Below are 14,839 nucleotides of genomic sequence, written 5' to 3'. Positions count from 1 at the left end.
AAATATCAAGTTCCAGGACATCTATCACTACCTTAATGTCTTTCCACCTCCAGTGAACTGCAACGCCTTTATATTTATAAGTGCTAATGTTACATGAGAGCAGGCAGGTGATGTGTGCCCTTATTTGCTCCTGACAACAAGACACAGATTCAGCATGCCAGGCTCTGCATCAGAAATCAACTCCCATAACTCCCTTCAGCTCCACACTTGGAGAAAGTGCAACCAGCACCTCGGTGTCTGCCATGCGTTGTGCAAGAAAATCAAACCTATCATCACAGGCCATGTCTAAACCAGAAAGGTTTATTGGCTCAGATGGCCAAGAAGGCAAACAGCATCCTGGGCTGTGCTATGCAATCATAATGAGTGAAGCAAGGAGGCCAATGGAAATAAGGAAATTGCAAGTTTAAAGATAATTCTGCCAAAAGCAGTAGCAGTGAGAGTTGTTCTCAAACTTAGAGTTTACTCTGGAAAAGAATGGAGTCATGAATGTGGTTTGATGGTTTTCCAGAGAATGTTTTTTGGGTTAGAAAGTCCATTTTACCCATTTTTACAACATCACAGAAGAACTTCTATGGATGCATTGCATGTCTCGGACTTTCAGACTCTATTCAACAGGCTTGGATTTAGGTAGCACACCACTGAGATGTGTTCAAAGTCTCTCTGAACTATCCGCAGAGCTGCAGGAGTCACTGCATCACAGCATCAACCTGGCAGCCTGCCTGTGTCGTCTCCACAGGGAAAGTGGGATGAGCTCCTGGCTCCTCTTGTTCTCAATGGCTTGGCAGACATCTGCCCTTGGCAGCAGGTGGGCAGTAAGAACATGCTAACAACTGGCCTTGCTCGTGTCTCCAGTGTGGCCAGTGCTGAGGCTCAGATGTCAAATGATGTCTGGCTGCTTGGTGCTCCCTTCTGCCATCTGCACTCTGTGGTGAGGCTGGCTTGGAATAAGCAACTTCAAGCTGCTTGCAGCAGCTGATATACAACTGGTGGGTACTGTATGCTCCCTGTACATTGGATGTCAGCATCTTGCCCTAAGCATCCCCTCAAATATTTGGGCTGGAACAAGATCCTGAAACAATGTGTGGTTTCCCACAAAAAGTCCCGAAGAGTCGTGTTGTCTACTGACCACTTGGAATAAAAATTAACCTTCTGGTACTGGCATGATTAATGGGATTAAATTTAACAAATGTAAATGCTAGATCCTGGACCTAGGATGGCGTAATGCCAGGCACAAGTACAAACTGGGAGAGGAGTGGCTGGAGAGAAGCCCTGCAGTAAGGGACCTGGGGGTGCTGGTTGACAGCAGGCTCAACATGTCAGCAGTGTGTCCTGGCAGCCAGAAGGACAACTCTCATTCTGGGGTGCATCAAGCACAGCATGACCAGTTGGTGAAGAGAGGAGACAATTCTGCATTTGTACAGCCTTAAGCTCAGCACCGAGTGCAGTTCTGGGCCCCACAATATAAGGATGTGAAAGTGCTTGAATGTGCCCAGAGGAGGGCACCAAAGCTGGTGAAAGTGCTGGAAGGCATCTCCTGGGATTTGTAGCTGAGGACTTCGGGTCTAAGTCTAGAGAAAAGGAGGATAAGGGGTAAGTAACCTCATTCCTCTCTACAGGTTCCTGAGGAGAGAAAGTGGAAATAGAGGTGCTGATCTCTTCTCCTGAGATCCAGTGATAGGACATGTGGGAATATTTCAACCTTCGCCAGGGGTGATTTAGCCTAGACATTAGTCAGTGTTTCTTTATCAAGAGCCTGGTCAGACATTGACTGGAACAGGCTTCCTTGAGAGGTGGTTGATGCTCCAAGCTTGTGAGTGTTTAAGAGGCATTTGGACAATGCCCTTAACAGCACCCTGTGATAGGACTAGGGGTCAGGGATATAAACTACAGTACAGGAGGTTCCACCTCAACATGAAGGGGAACTTCTTCACTGTGAGGGTCACAGAGCACTGGAACAGGCTGCTGAGGGAGTTTGTGGAGTCTTGTTCTCTGGAGACTTTCAAGACACATCTGGATGTGCTCCTGTGTGACCTCTGCTAGATTTTATGGTCCTGCTCTAGCAGAGGGGTTGGACTTGTCAACCTTCAGAGGTCTCTTCCAACCCCTAACATCCTCTGTGATTCTGTAATATTTTAACTTGTTTGGTCCTGAAGTGGTCAGGCAGTTGGAGGAGGTGATCATTGTATGGCCTTTGCAACAGAAATTGTCTATTCTATTCTACTCTTAAAAATGTTGATTTGTCTGAAATAAACCCATTAACTGTGGGGGGTTTAGCCATTCAAAAGCACCTCTCCTAGCTTTAAGGCACCCTTCATTAGGATGCTCTTTAAGTTTTCTGGCATCTCACCTTTTCTGTAATAACTTTCCCCTTCCTTCTGCCTTTAATCACTTCCTTCATATTGATAGTTTTTAAATATGTCCTTTCAAAGTTCACTGCCTCTGCACTTTCCCTAAGTCATCCATCCGCTCTCATGATGAAAAATCTAATTGTATAGTGATCACAATCGCTTAGTGAAGATCCTAGACTCTGCCTCTGTCTCCTATGCAGAAGTAAAGAGTTGTCTCCTCTCCTTTAGCCATCAAAAAATAAAGCTATAAAGCAAATAAAATTCAGATTTTGTTTTTCCCCCCTGGTACTCTTTCATCTGATGAAATTCTACCTGTTTTGCTTGCAGCACCCCTCTGATGCCTGCAACTTGAATTCCCTGAAAGCTGGAGTGGATCTGTGAGCAATGGCTCTAATTAACCCTTCATTGCTAAAAATACTCTATCATTAAAAATAGAAAAAGAGCAGCTGGGGAAGTGTCACTAGTTTTTCTTGCTCTAAAATATAAGTAGCTTTGAAAACAAGACTGAAAGGGAAAAATTAAATGCTGGAAATATCTGAGTGCAATTAGGAAGATGACAACATATGCCAGTACCTGCCTAGAGACATTATTTAAGGATCTGAAGTAGCAAGAAAGAAATTCCCTTTGGAGGAAAAAGGAAAAGGAGGAAGCATTGCTGCCAAAGAAAACCAGCTGGAGAAACTGACTGCTTTTGGCTTGGACAGGAGTATGCTATGCTGGGAAGAAAACTGGCTGAATGGCCAGGCCCAGAGACTAGTGGTGAATGGAATTAAATCCAGCTGATGGCTGGTCACAAGTGGTGTTCCCCAGGGCTTAGTTTTGAGGCCAGTCCCCTGTGGAAATCCAGCACATTCTGAAAAGTCATGCAAAAGCTTCCACCATTTTTCAGCAGGGAGGAAAAAGTGTAGGGCAACTGACTTGTTCCCAGCATGACAACTCATAAGCAGGCAGTAACAATAAGGAGGAGTGAATGAGACCTGAGAACCCAACAGCAGGAAAAGCTTGAGGACATGTCCAGCTGTAGAACACATGGAATGGGCTCAAAGTTGTCCTGCTGATTTGGACAGACTTCTTGAAAGATGCAAGGTATTAACAGAAAGGAGGGAAGTGCAGTTCTAAAGATTGCTTATGCAGATACATAAACTCAGTCCCATGGGAACAGTCAGACATCAGAATCAACTCCCAGGGGAAGCAGTGGGTTCCCCTACATTGAACAGTTTAAAGACTCAGCCTGACAGGGTGCTGAGCCAGCTCATTTCAACTCTGCTACCTCCTGGAAAGTTTGGACCAGATGATCTCTGTGGTCCCTTCCAAACTGGCATTCTGTGATCTTCCCTCATGCTGCTCTGAGCAGCGCACGAAGCACTGGCTTACTTCAGAGCTTTCATGATTCTATGAAAACAAAAAATCTGAGATTCTCTTTTCCCCAGGCTTCTGTGCCTGCTCTGTTGGTACAAACATGGCTGCAAGGGCACGTCACACATTAAGGGATCCTTAAATGCTGGAAAGGTGGAAAATTGTTCAACATAAATAAGGATCAAGCATTACTCTGTTCAATATTAATTATCACTTCCACTTGCCTCGTTAAAGAGAGACTCCATTACAGATCCATTAGAGAGTGCATTTTTTAATCAAGGCTTAAATTACAGTGCATGCTGCAATCAGAAAGCCTATTGTGAGACAGCACCAAGCAGCAAGAGCTGTGTACAAAGCAGCAGAGCACCCAAATAAAACCACATTGTTATGCCAGGCACAGTTTTGAGAGATAAATTTGCATCATATTTGGGTCCCAACCGGTGCTATGGGCACATAAACAAACTTTACACTGTTGATTATTCATCAGGTTACATAATGTGCTCTTTAAATCTTCTACAGTTGGGTCTAGCTGCATTTCTAATATAATAAATCAGGTTCCTCATCTGCATTATATTACCAGACATCCACTTTAAGTTTGTAGGCGTAGCCTCTCCTTAGATGTATTTGTGCTTCCCAATGAAATTATGATCTACACAGGCACCCACCTTCTCTTGGAGTCATGTCCTTCAAAGAGGACCAGAGCTGCTCTTCTCGTGCTAAGCCCCAGCTTGCTTACAAGCAGACGTTGCAGCATTGCTCACTGTTCACACAGTATCAAAAACTTCAGCTGGAACAGTTTGCCCAGGCATGTTGGAAATGCCCTCTCCATGGAGGTGTTCAAGGTCAGGCTAGATGAGGCCTTGAGCAACCTGGTCTAATGGAAGGTGTCCCTGCCCATGGCAGGGGATTGGAACGAGATGAACTTTAAGGTTTCTTCCAACCAAAACCAGTTCATGATTCTGTGATATACCTTCTGATGCTCTCTAAATTCTCAACATCTTCTCATAGCCCATAGTGTGTAAAATGCTCTTGTGTAGTCCAGAGGTGTACCTCAGGTTAAAATCACTGAGTCATAGAACCATTTTAATTGTAAAAAAAGACCTCTGTGATCATGGAGTCCAAACTTCAACCTAAGACCACTGTGGCCATTAAACCATGTCCCAAAGTGCAATGCCTATATATTTTTTTTGAACATCTCTGGGGATGGTGAACTCACCACCACCCTGGGCAGCCTGTTCCAATGCCTGGCCACTCTTGTAGAAATGCAATTTTTGCTAATATCCAACCTAAATCTCCCCTGGTGCAACTTGATGCCATTTCCTCTCATCTTAAGAGGTGCATCTAGAGATCTAAAGCTACCTTCAGCCTTCACAGGGAAACCTCACAGAATTCTGTGATGCTATAGTCTGTCTGTCAGTAGCACCAGGGGGAGGAGGAGCCACTCAGTGATCTAAGTCTGCTTCATATTCCTCAGTTTAGGAAAGACTTGCGGGAAGGTGCCCAGAGAAGGGCAACAAAGCTGGTGAGAGGTTTGGAGCACAAACCCTATGAGGAGAGGCTGAGGGAGCTGGGATTGCTTAGGCTGGAGAAGAGGAGGCTCAGGGGAGACCTTATTGCTGTCTACAACTACCTGAAGGGAGGCTGTAGATAGGTGGGTGTTGGTCTCTTCTCCCAGGCAATTGGCACCAGAACAAGAGGACACAGTCCCAAGTTGCACCAGGGGAGATTTAGGCTGGAGGTTAGGAAGAAGTTCTTTACAGAGGGAGTGATTGCTCATTGGAATGGGCTGCCCAGGGAGGTGGTGGAGTCACCATCATTGGAGGTGTTTAGGAGGAGACTGGATGGGACACTTGGTGCCATGGTTTAATTGATGAGATGGTGTTGGGTGATAGGTTGGACTTGATGATCTCAAAGGTGTTTTTCAACAAGGTTAATTCTATTCTAGTCTAGTCTAGTCTAGTCTAGTCTATTCTTCTATTCTATTCTATATTTCTATTCTATTCTATATTTCTATTCTATTCTCTTCAGCATCCAGGATAGTGGGTGACAGGCTGAGTCCCAGCAATCTGATTGTGGTTGTAGATAAAAGCGAGGATTTTTATCCTTTATGCATCCAAGGGGAGGGTTTGCAAGTGCCAGAATGTATTCATTGGAGAAGAAAGGCACAGATGGAAAAGCAGGCACCCAAGGTACTCTACCCTTTGCAGGACTTGGTGCCATATGTCTCTTTTTCAATGCATCCCTCCCATCTTCTGTAAACACAGTCTGGGTTATTTTCCACTTGCAAGTTCATTGTTTGTGATTTTTCTCCATCAGTAATATTTGTTTTCTTACAAGGCCTGGTTTGCTCAGATTGAAATGATACCAGCAAGTGAAAGAAGACTGAAAGCCCTGCTACATGAAGAAAGATTAAGAGACCTGAGTGTGTTCAGCCTGGAGAAGAGAAGGCTTAGGGGAGACTTATCACTATGGACCAGGACATAAAGGGTGGCCACCAGGAGGATGGAGACTCCTTTTGTACAAGGAGTCCCATGAAAAAGACAAGGGGTGATGGGGACAAGTTACTGCTGGAGAGATTCCCATTGGACTCTGGGAGAAAATGTTTCCCCATGAGAAGAGTCAGACATTGGGATCATCCCCCAAGGGAAGCAGTGGAGTCCCCTACAATGGACAACTTGAACATTCAGCTTGACAGTGTGCTCATTTTGGTGCTGTCTGCAAATTTCATGAGGGTGCTCTTGATCCCAGATCACTCATGAAGATATTAAAGAGCATTGGGCCCAATATCAATCCCTGGGGGACTCCACTTGTGACAGGCTGCCAGTTTGAGAAAGAATTCTCCCCCATTCTGTGGCAGCTGGCATGAAACCAGCCCCTCTGACTGCCAGCATTTACACATTTGAGGTTTGACTTAATGGCTCATCAATATTTATAGCAGAAAAGAGCACAATGCAACAAGTGTTATGTAACTGCCCTTTGCCACAGAAAGTCTGATGTGGAAAGCAGAAGCAAGTGCTAATGCCTGCAGAGAAAAGAGTTAGCAAAGAGGATCTGCTAATCTTTGCAAGTGACTGACCAAGTCAGGACCTGGGACAAATCACCAGAAATGAACAACAGACACAGCCCCTGTAAAAGCTGCAGCCCATCTCCTGCACTTTGGGTTCTGATATATCAAGAAGCAAAAGACACATAACTGAAAATGCTGAAGTTTGTGACAAACCAGTAAGGACAGCTCTAATTTAAAGCTACCATCCCTGTGAGATACATCCAAATCTAAGATACAGAAGAAAGCACTGGAACATCTGCTCTAATTTTTTTTTCAGTCTTAAGATCTTAGAACCATTAAAGTTGGAAAAAGCTTCTAAGATACTCAACTTCAACCATCAGTGAACATCATCATGCCAAGTAAACCATGTTCTGATGTTGACTTCACCACCTGCATGTTCTGAAGTTGACTCCACCACCTCTATGGGCAGCTTGTTCCAACCCCTGACCACTCTGCCAGTGAAGAAATTTTTCCTGATCTCCAACCTAAACCTCCTCTGGTACAACTTGACTCCATTTCCTCATGTCATAAGACTTTACTCATATTATGTTCACAAACTCAGTGCTTATCCTGTGTCACACAAAGGTAGTAGGAGAAATAAAGGGTGAAAACACACCTACTGAAATCTCTTGGTGTCCAGCTTCTCCTAAGGCATCCATCATGAAAGGAGGTAGGGGAGAGGTGGGAGCTGCTTTCTTCTCCCTAGTAACAAGTGACAGGATGGAGAGGAAATTGCCTCAAGTTGCACCAGGCGAGTTTTAGGTTGGATATTAGAAGAGACCTGTGGACCCAAAGGGTTCTCAAAAGGCTGGAACAGGCTGCCCAGGGAAATGGTTGAATCCCCATCTCCTGAGGCAGAGATGTGGTGCTGAGGGATGTGGTTTAGCACCAGATTTGGTAGAGTTAGAGAACTGGTGGAACTCCAAGATCTTAAAGGGCTTTTCCAAGAAAAGGAGTCTATGATTCTATGTCCAATACAGATAAGAAGCAAAACAATTCAGCTGCATTTGTCAGCCTGACCCAGACAAAAACTCCTGGCTCCATCTAGAGGTACAGATCTAAGGAACCCATGTTGCAATCAGCATCCATTTCTGTGGGAGGCTGATTAGTACAGTAAATAACATGCAAATCCAATTAGATATTAAGGAATGAATGAGTGAAGGAAGAACAGTGAGTGATTGGGCAAGGAAATTGCAGATATTGTTCCCTGTAGAGGGAAAGAAGAAAGCCCAACACCTATGTAAAATGTTTTAGGTTGAAAGGGACCTTTAAATGCCATCTAGTCCAACCCCCAAACATGAGTTTATGAAGGCAGACTCTGAACTGACTGTTACATCTCAGGAAGGAACCACAAGACAATAAGAGTTAATTGCATAAGAAATAGCAGCCTTGGGGCCTTCAGCAACTTGGTCAAGTATAAAGTGTCCTTGCCCAAGGCAGGGGGGTTAGAACTGAATGATCTTTAAAATCCCTTCCAAACCAAACCAGTCTATGACTCTATGATTCATTAGCCTCAAAAAGGAATGTAACATGTCACACATGCAGTTTCTTCAGAGGCTTGTCTCTTGTCCTGTGTAAGCACTGACAAGAATAAAACATCCATAAAGGAAGGAAGGATCCTATCATTTCAGCTCTGGTAACCGTGAGAAGTGGCTCTTAGAGGTAGATGTGGGAAAATTCAAGGTCAATCTGGATGTCTTCCTGTATAACTTGCGTTAGGTGATGGCAGAGGCATTGAATTTGATGATTAGAAGGCTGGAGCACCTCTCCTATGAAGACAGGGTGAAAGAATTTGGGCTGTTCATCCGGGGGAAGAGAATGCTCCAAGGAGACCTTAGAGGTGTATTTCAATATCTGAAGAGGACCTACAGGAAGCCTGGAGGGACTTGGAGTGATAGGATGAGGGGCAATGATTTGAGACAGGATCAGAGGAGAGGTAGACTGGACATTAGGAAGAAGTTCTGCACAATGAGGGTGGTGAAATATTGGGACAGGTTGCCAAGATATGTGGTTGAGGTCCCATCCCTGAAGGCATTCAAGGTCAAATTTGTTGGGATCCTGAGCAATCTAATCTAATGGGAGGTCTAACTAGATCACTGCAGGGGGGTTGGACAAGATGACCTTTGAAGGTCCTCTACAACCTGATGCAATATGTGCGTCTGTGAATCTTCAGAGTTCCCTTCCAGCCCCTGCCATTCTGTGATTAATATCTATCCATGAGACTTCTTTGAATCTTGTTCTTTTGTGGTGTAAAGTCTACTCTAAAATTCTGTAGCTCCATAACTTCAGCATGTCATGAAAGGTGGAAATAAGCCGCCACCCAGTTCTTTTTTCCAGTATGATATCAAATAGTTCTGCCTTTATAGATGCAGCTTTTTGAAATGATGAGCAATGTAAAGCACATTAACAAATTGCACTGTGAATCTTCTTAATTAAAAACAAACAATAATCCTGTATTTAAATGTTTAAATCTCACAGGTGAAACAAGCATGTGTATCTGATTGGAATTTAAAGGAGGTCAGGGCAATACCAAGCATAAATCCAGGCTGGGTGAGGAGTGGTTCAAGAGCAGGGTGGAGGAGAAGGACCTGGGGCATGTCAGCTGATGATGAACTCACCATGAGCCAGCAATGGTCACTTGCAGCCGAGAAGACAGCTGTTTGCTGGGCTCCATCCAAAGCAGTGAGAGCAGCAGGACAGGGAGGGGATTCTGCCCCTCTGCTCTCCTTTGCTGAGACCCCACCTGCAGCACTGTGTCCAGTTCTGGTGCCCCCAGCACAAGAGGGACATGGAGCTTCAGGATAGGGGCCAGAGAAGGCCACAAAGATGATCAGAGGGATGGAGAGAGGTAGGCTGAGAGAGCTAGGGCTGCTCAGCCTGGAGAAGAGAAGGCTCCAGTGAGACCTTAGAGCAGCCTTCCAGTACCTGAAGGAGACTACAGGAATTCTGGGGAGGGACTTTTGACAAGGGCTTTCAGTGACAGTTTGAGAGAACAATGGCTTTGAGCTGGAAGAGGGCAGATTTAGACTGGAGATTAGGAAGAAATTCTTTCCAGTGAGGGTGGTAAGAGAGGGGAACATGTTGCCCAGGGAGGTTGTGGATGCCCCATCCCTGGGTGTGTTCAAGGCCAGGCTTCATAATTCCAAATCATATTGGCCAATATTTTTAATTGTGGCTGAAGTTAGTTGAAGTTTTTGGCTGCCATTAACTTTGAGATAAATGCATTTAAATAAATGCATTGGAACTATAAGAAAACCACTGGGGGATGTAACTGCAGTCCCTGCCTGTCCTTCAAGTATCTTTTTTCCTTTTTAATGAAGAATTATTATAGTAAGGACATATTCTGTTCACAGAACAGGTACTCAAGGATTATAAGCCTTGTTTAAATGTATTTAAAGATAACAGAATTAGAATAAAAAAAAAAAAAAGAAGGAATGAAAAAAGAATAAAAGAAGAAGAAGAAGTTAAAAAGAAAAGAATCCACAGAAAATTCATATACCATATAACCTTCAATCCATATTCTCTTTGTAGCTCTGCTGCACAGAGAAATGATTTTAAATTCCCTTTGGTGCTTGCAGCCTAAATGACCATGAAATCCACACAGGAGAACATCCTGATGGGTCTTGAGAGTCTCCAGAGGAGACTCCACAACCTGTTGGGGCAGCCTGCTCCGGGACCCCATCACCCTCTCCGTAAAAAGTTTCTCCTCATGTTGAGGTGGAATCTCCTGTGTTCCAGGTTGTATCTGTTGTCTCTTGTCCCATCACTGGGCACCACTGAAATGATACCATCACCTTCATCCTGACACTCACCCCTCAGATATTTCTAGATATTAATAAGATCCCCTCTCAGCCTTCTCTTCCCCAGACTAAATAGCTTCAGGTTTCTCAGTTTTTCTTCATAGCAGAGACGTTCCAAGTCCCCCAGTCATCCTTGTAGCTCTCCATTGCACTCTCTCCAGCAGATCCCTGTCTCTCTTGAACTGGGGAGCCCAGCTGGCACAGCTTGAGGGAATTACCTCCTGTCATCAATTACTTGAGAGAAGTAGCCATCACCAGCCTCACTCCAAATGCTTTTCAGGTAGCTACAGAGAGCTATGAGTTCTGCTCTCATTCCCCTCTTCTTCAGGCTAAAGAATCCCAGCTCTCTCAGGCTCTACTCATAACACTTGGTCTCCAACATTTGCAAACTGTAATTTTTCTTAGACTTAGCATTCCAGTCTATATTTTTACCTTAGTTATATTCTTGACATCCTGTAAGGGTTTATGGAACTTTAAGGATTTATAGAAAATTTAAGGGGCAGGAGACGAAGACACCTACCAACCCCTTCACATGTAAGAGTGATTTTGATATAGCTGATAGCAAAGCAAGCCACAATGAAGCCAGGTCTTCATGATTCCCATTCTTAATGATATTCTCCTGCTATTTATAAATCTGCATCAGTTACAATTAGTAATGCTGTTAGTGGTACCTCATCATGGAATTGACTGTAGTGCTTTTACTCCACAGAAACTATGACAGTAACTTGGGTAATAAATCAGGGTTGTTTTCTTTTCTTGTCATCTTGTAAACTTCACAGGGAAAGCTTCTCACTAAGAAAACCAGAGTGATTAAAAAGCTTTCCCACATAGACACAGAGCTGGCAGTCAGGGTGGGTGGAAGCACTGAGTTAAATATACAGCAGCAGAGAACCTTGACACGTTTTATCATTACTATACCCAACTGTCACAAGGTAGACAGGGAGTATGAGTGATGGAACAGATTCTGTGTCCTTGCAGCCACCATCAGCAGGACCTCAGTAATACCCAATTGCTCTGCATTGCTTTAGAATCTCAACCAAGCCAATTAATTAAAGATTTTAGCAATGAAAAGAGAATCTCTGTTCTTTATTGGATGCAGGGGGGAACATAATAGTCAAGGATGAAGAAAACACTGATATATTCAATACCTTCTTTGCCTCATTCTTTAGTAGTAAGACCAGTTGTTCCTACTCTCTACAGCTCCCTGAAAGGAGGTTGGAAACAAGTGAGGGTTGCTTTAAGTCCTTTAAGATCATCCAATCCAACCATGCTCTAACTCACAGAATCACAGAATCACCAAGGTTGGAAGACACCTCAAAGATCATCAAGTCCAACCTGTCACCCAAGACCTCATGACTAAACCATGTCATCAAGTGCCACATCCAATCCCCTCTTGAACACCTCCAGGGATGGTGACTCCACCACCTCCCCGGGCAGCCCATTCCAATGGCCAGCAACTCTTTCTGTGAAGAACTTTCTCCTCACCTCAAGCCTAAGCTTCCCCTGGTGCAGCTTGAGACTGTGTCCTCTTGTTCTGGTGCTATTTGCTTGAAAGAAGAGACCAACTCCCTCCTGGCTACAACCACCCTTCAGGTAGTTGTAGAGAGCAATATAGTCTCCCCTGAGCCTCCTCTTCTCCAGGCTAAACAATCCCAGCTCCCTCAGCCTCTCCTCGTAGGGCTTGTGCTCAAGGCCTCTCACCAGCTTTGTTGCCCTTCTCTGGACACGTTCAAGTGTCTTGATGTCCGTCTTAAACTGAGGGGCCCAGAACTGGACACAGTACTCAAGGTGCGGCTGGTGCTAAACCATGGCACTTAGCACCACATCTCTGCCTCTTGGAAATATCCTCAGGGGTAGGGATTCAAGCACCTCTCTGGGCAGCCTGTGCCAGTCTTTGGGAGCCTTTTCAGTAGAGAATTTTCTTTTGTTATCCAGCCTAAACCTACCCATAACAAGGTGTGAAAGGATTAATTCAGTTCTCTCTAAAACAAAAAGTGCAATTGATCTAGAAGTGTTCCAGAACTGAAGTACTTTTTTATTGTGTTGAGGGTGGAACACAGCTCCTCTCTGCCACAGCCTTTGGCATACTGTTGGTTCAAATCAATTACATAGTGTGAATTAAATTGCTTTCTATAAAAGAGCTCAAAGGAGGCAAAGAAAAATGACTCCTGCTTTTTTGAAATGCTCATCTCTGAGAAGAAAGGCTGAGGAAACTGGGTTTATTCAGCCTGGAGAAGAGAAGGGTTAGAGAGAACTTATTACCGTGGACCAGGACATAGAGGGTGGCTGCCAGGGGGATGGAGACTTCCTTCATACAAGGAGTCCCATGGAAAAGACAAGTGATGATGGGGACAAGTTACTGCTGGGGAAATTCCTATTGGACTGCAGAAGAAAATATTTCCACATGAGAGCAGCTGGACTTTGGAGTCATCTCCCAAGGGAAGCAGTGGAATCCCCTACAATGGGCAGTTTTAGGACTCAGCTTGACAGGGTGCTGGGCAAGCTCTTTTCAACTCTACTATTGCCTAGAAAGATTGGACCAGATGATCCTTGGGGTCCCTTCCAACCTAGAATTCTGTAATTCCAGATGTTTGGACAGTGTTCATTGGTTCTTCCTGTCACACTGCTGCCAGCTCTGCACAAATCTATCCTGACACAGAGAGACTGTGATGTGGGACAACAGTGCAAACATCTCTTAGAGATATGGTTGCCCCAAGGGAGTTAGGCTGCTGATACATGTCTGAAAGCAAGACTTTGTGTTGCTGAGCACTTGTGAATTGTTATGCCTTTAAAAAAAATAATAAAAAAAAAAAGCAAAAATTAAAAGGAAGCCAAAGGTTGTCATTATGGTCTACTTTCTGCCTCATCTGTAAAACAGAACAAGCAACATTGAATCTGAGAAGCTGTCTAGTTTCCTTTAACTAAATCAGACACTCGGTTCTGCTTTTACAAAGTAGGTCAGGAAATTCCCCAGGGCATCCAATGTGCATTTTGTATAAACATGAGTTGGTAGGAACATGAACTCAAAGAAATGGACCCAGAACATTTAGCATTCAGATCATCAACTTTTCTGAGCATTGAAAGGGAACAAGAGAAACTGTAAGAGTCTTCCTAATCAGTTAAATACTGCTGTGAAAGGGTGTCTCAGAAACCTTGGGCTGTGTAAGTTTAGGTGTAATGAGAGTATTCCTTTCTCATAGCTTTGCCTCTGATTCATCTTATCCCTGTTGATGTAGGCTTTGGATGTTATCAGCCCAGGCAAGAGGATTCTGAGCTCAGCTGTCACATCCAAAGTGTGAGGACAGCTTGTGTTCTTCCAGAAGCTCCTGAGTTGGCAGAGTCTGTTCAGGATAGAGGACATAAATCCATGAGCTTTAAAGCCTTCATGCCTTAAGCCAGAATTCATCAGTCAAAGCTCTTGGTCCCTTGCACATTCTAGGGACACCTCTGGCCAGTAAATGCAGGGGTTCTGATACTTTTTCAATACTTCTCCCATCATCTTGGTTTTGCACTGTTAAATTGATTTCCCTTCCTACTCCAGAAAGTGATAATGGAAAAGGATTAGCAAAATCAGTGAGTGAGGTGAATTTCAAACCATGACCCTCTTCTCAAAATATTTCCTCTGATCCATATAGGCTTTGATGTGATACAGTCTGAGTGGAGCTCTCTTTAGACTTGGGTACATGTTTGAGGCTGTGGATTTCACCAGTGAGCAGGACTCCCCTGAGGAAGAGCTTGCAGAGCCAAGTCTAAGTCTTGTTTCTTGAGCTGACTTTGTATCATCCAACCACCTCCCACTGAATTCCAAACTCAGTACAATTCAATCCAGTTTATTATATAACAAATGTAATAAACTATACAGTTTATTATACTAACTCCTTTGTAATTTACTAATTTACTCAATAATTAACCTATTTGACTGTCAGCATTTTGGTTCTGATGTCTAAATTTATTATCCTTACACTTTAGTCCTATTGTACAGTGCCAGTCTGAGACCTGTCTACAGCTTTATTTTAGTTAGAAATGTTGGGGGGGCTGGTTCTTATAAATTATTTCTTGAATGTGAATTTGAGTAATGAAAGTTATTTGGATATATTTTGGATATATTCAACAAGCATCTTCTTTGAAGATCCTGTAAGTTATACCCAACAAGAAATAAGCCATTATAGGAAAATGTCTCTCTAGAGCCTTCTCTTTTCCAGGCTTCTCTCAGCCTGTCCCCACAAGGAAGGTTCTCCAGCTCTCTGATCATCTTTGTGTTCTCCTCTGCACCCACTTCAGCAGGCCAA

This window comes from Melanerpes formicivorus, unplaced genomic scaffold, assembly GCF_026170545.1.
Source record: "Melanerpes formicivorus ecotype bairdi unplaced genomic scaffold, bMelFor1.0.p_v2 SCAF_4, whole genome shotgun sequence".
In the NCBI taxonomy this organism is placed as follows: domain Eukaryota; kingdom Metazoa; phylum Chordata; class Aves; order Piciformes; family Picidae; genus Melanerpes; species Melanerpes formicivorus.
Note: the sequence above shows the minus strand (reverse complement) of the source record.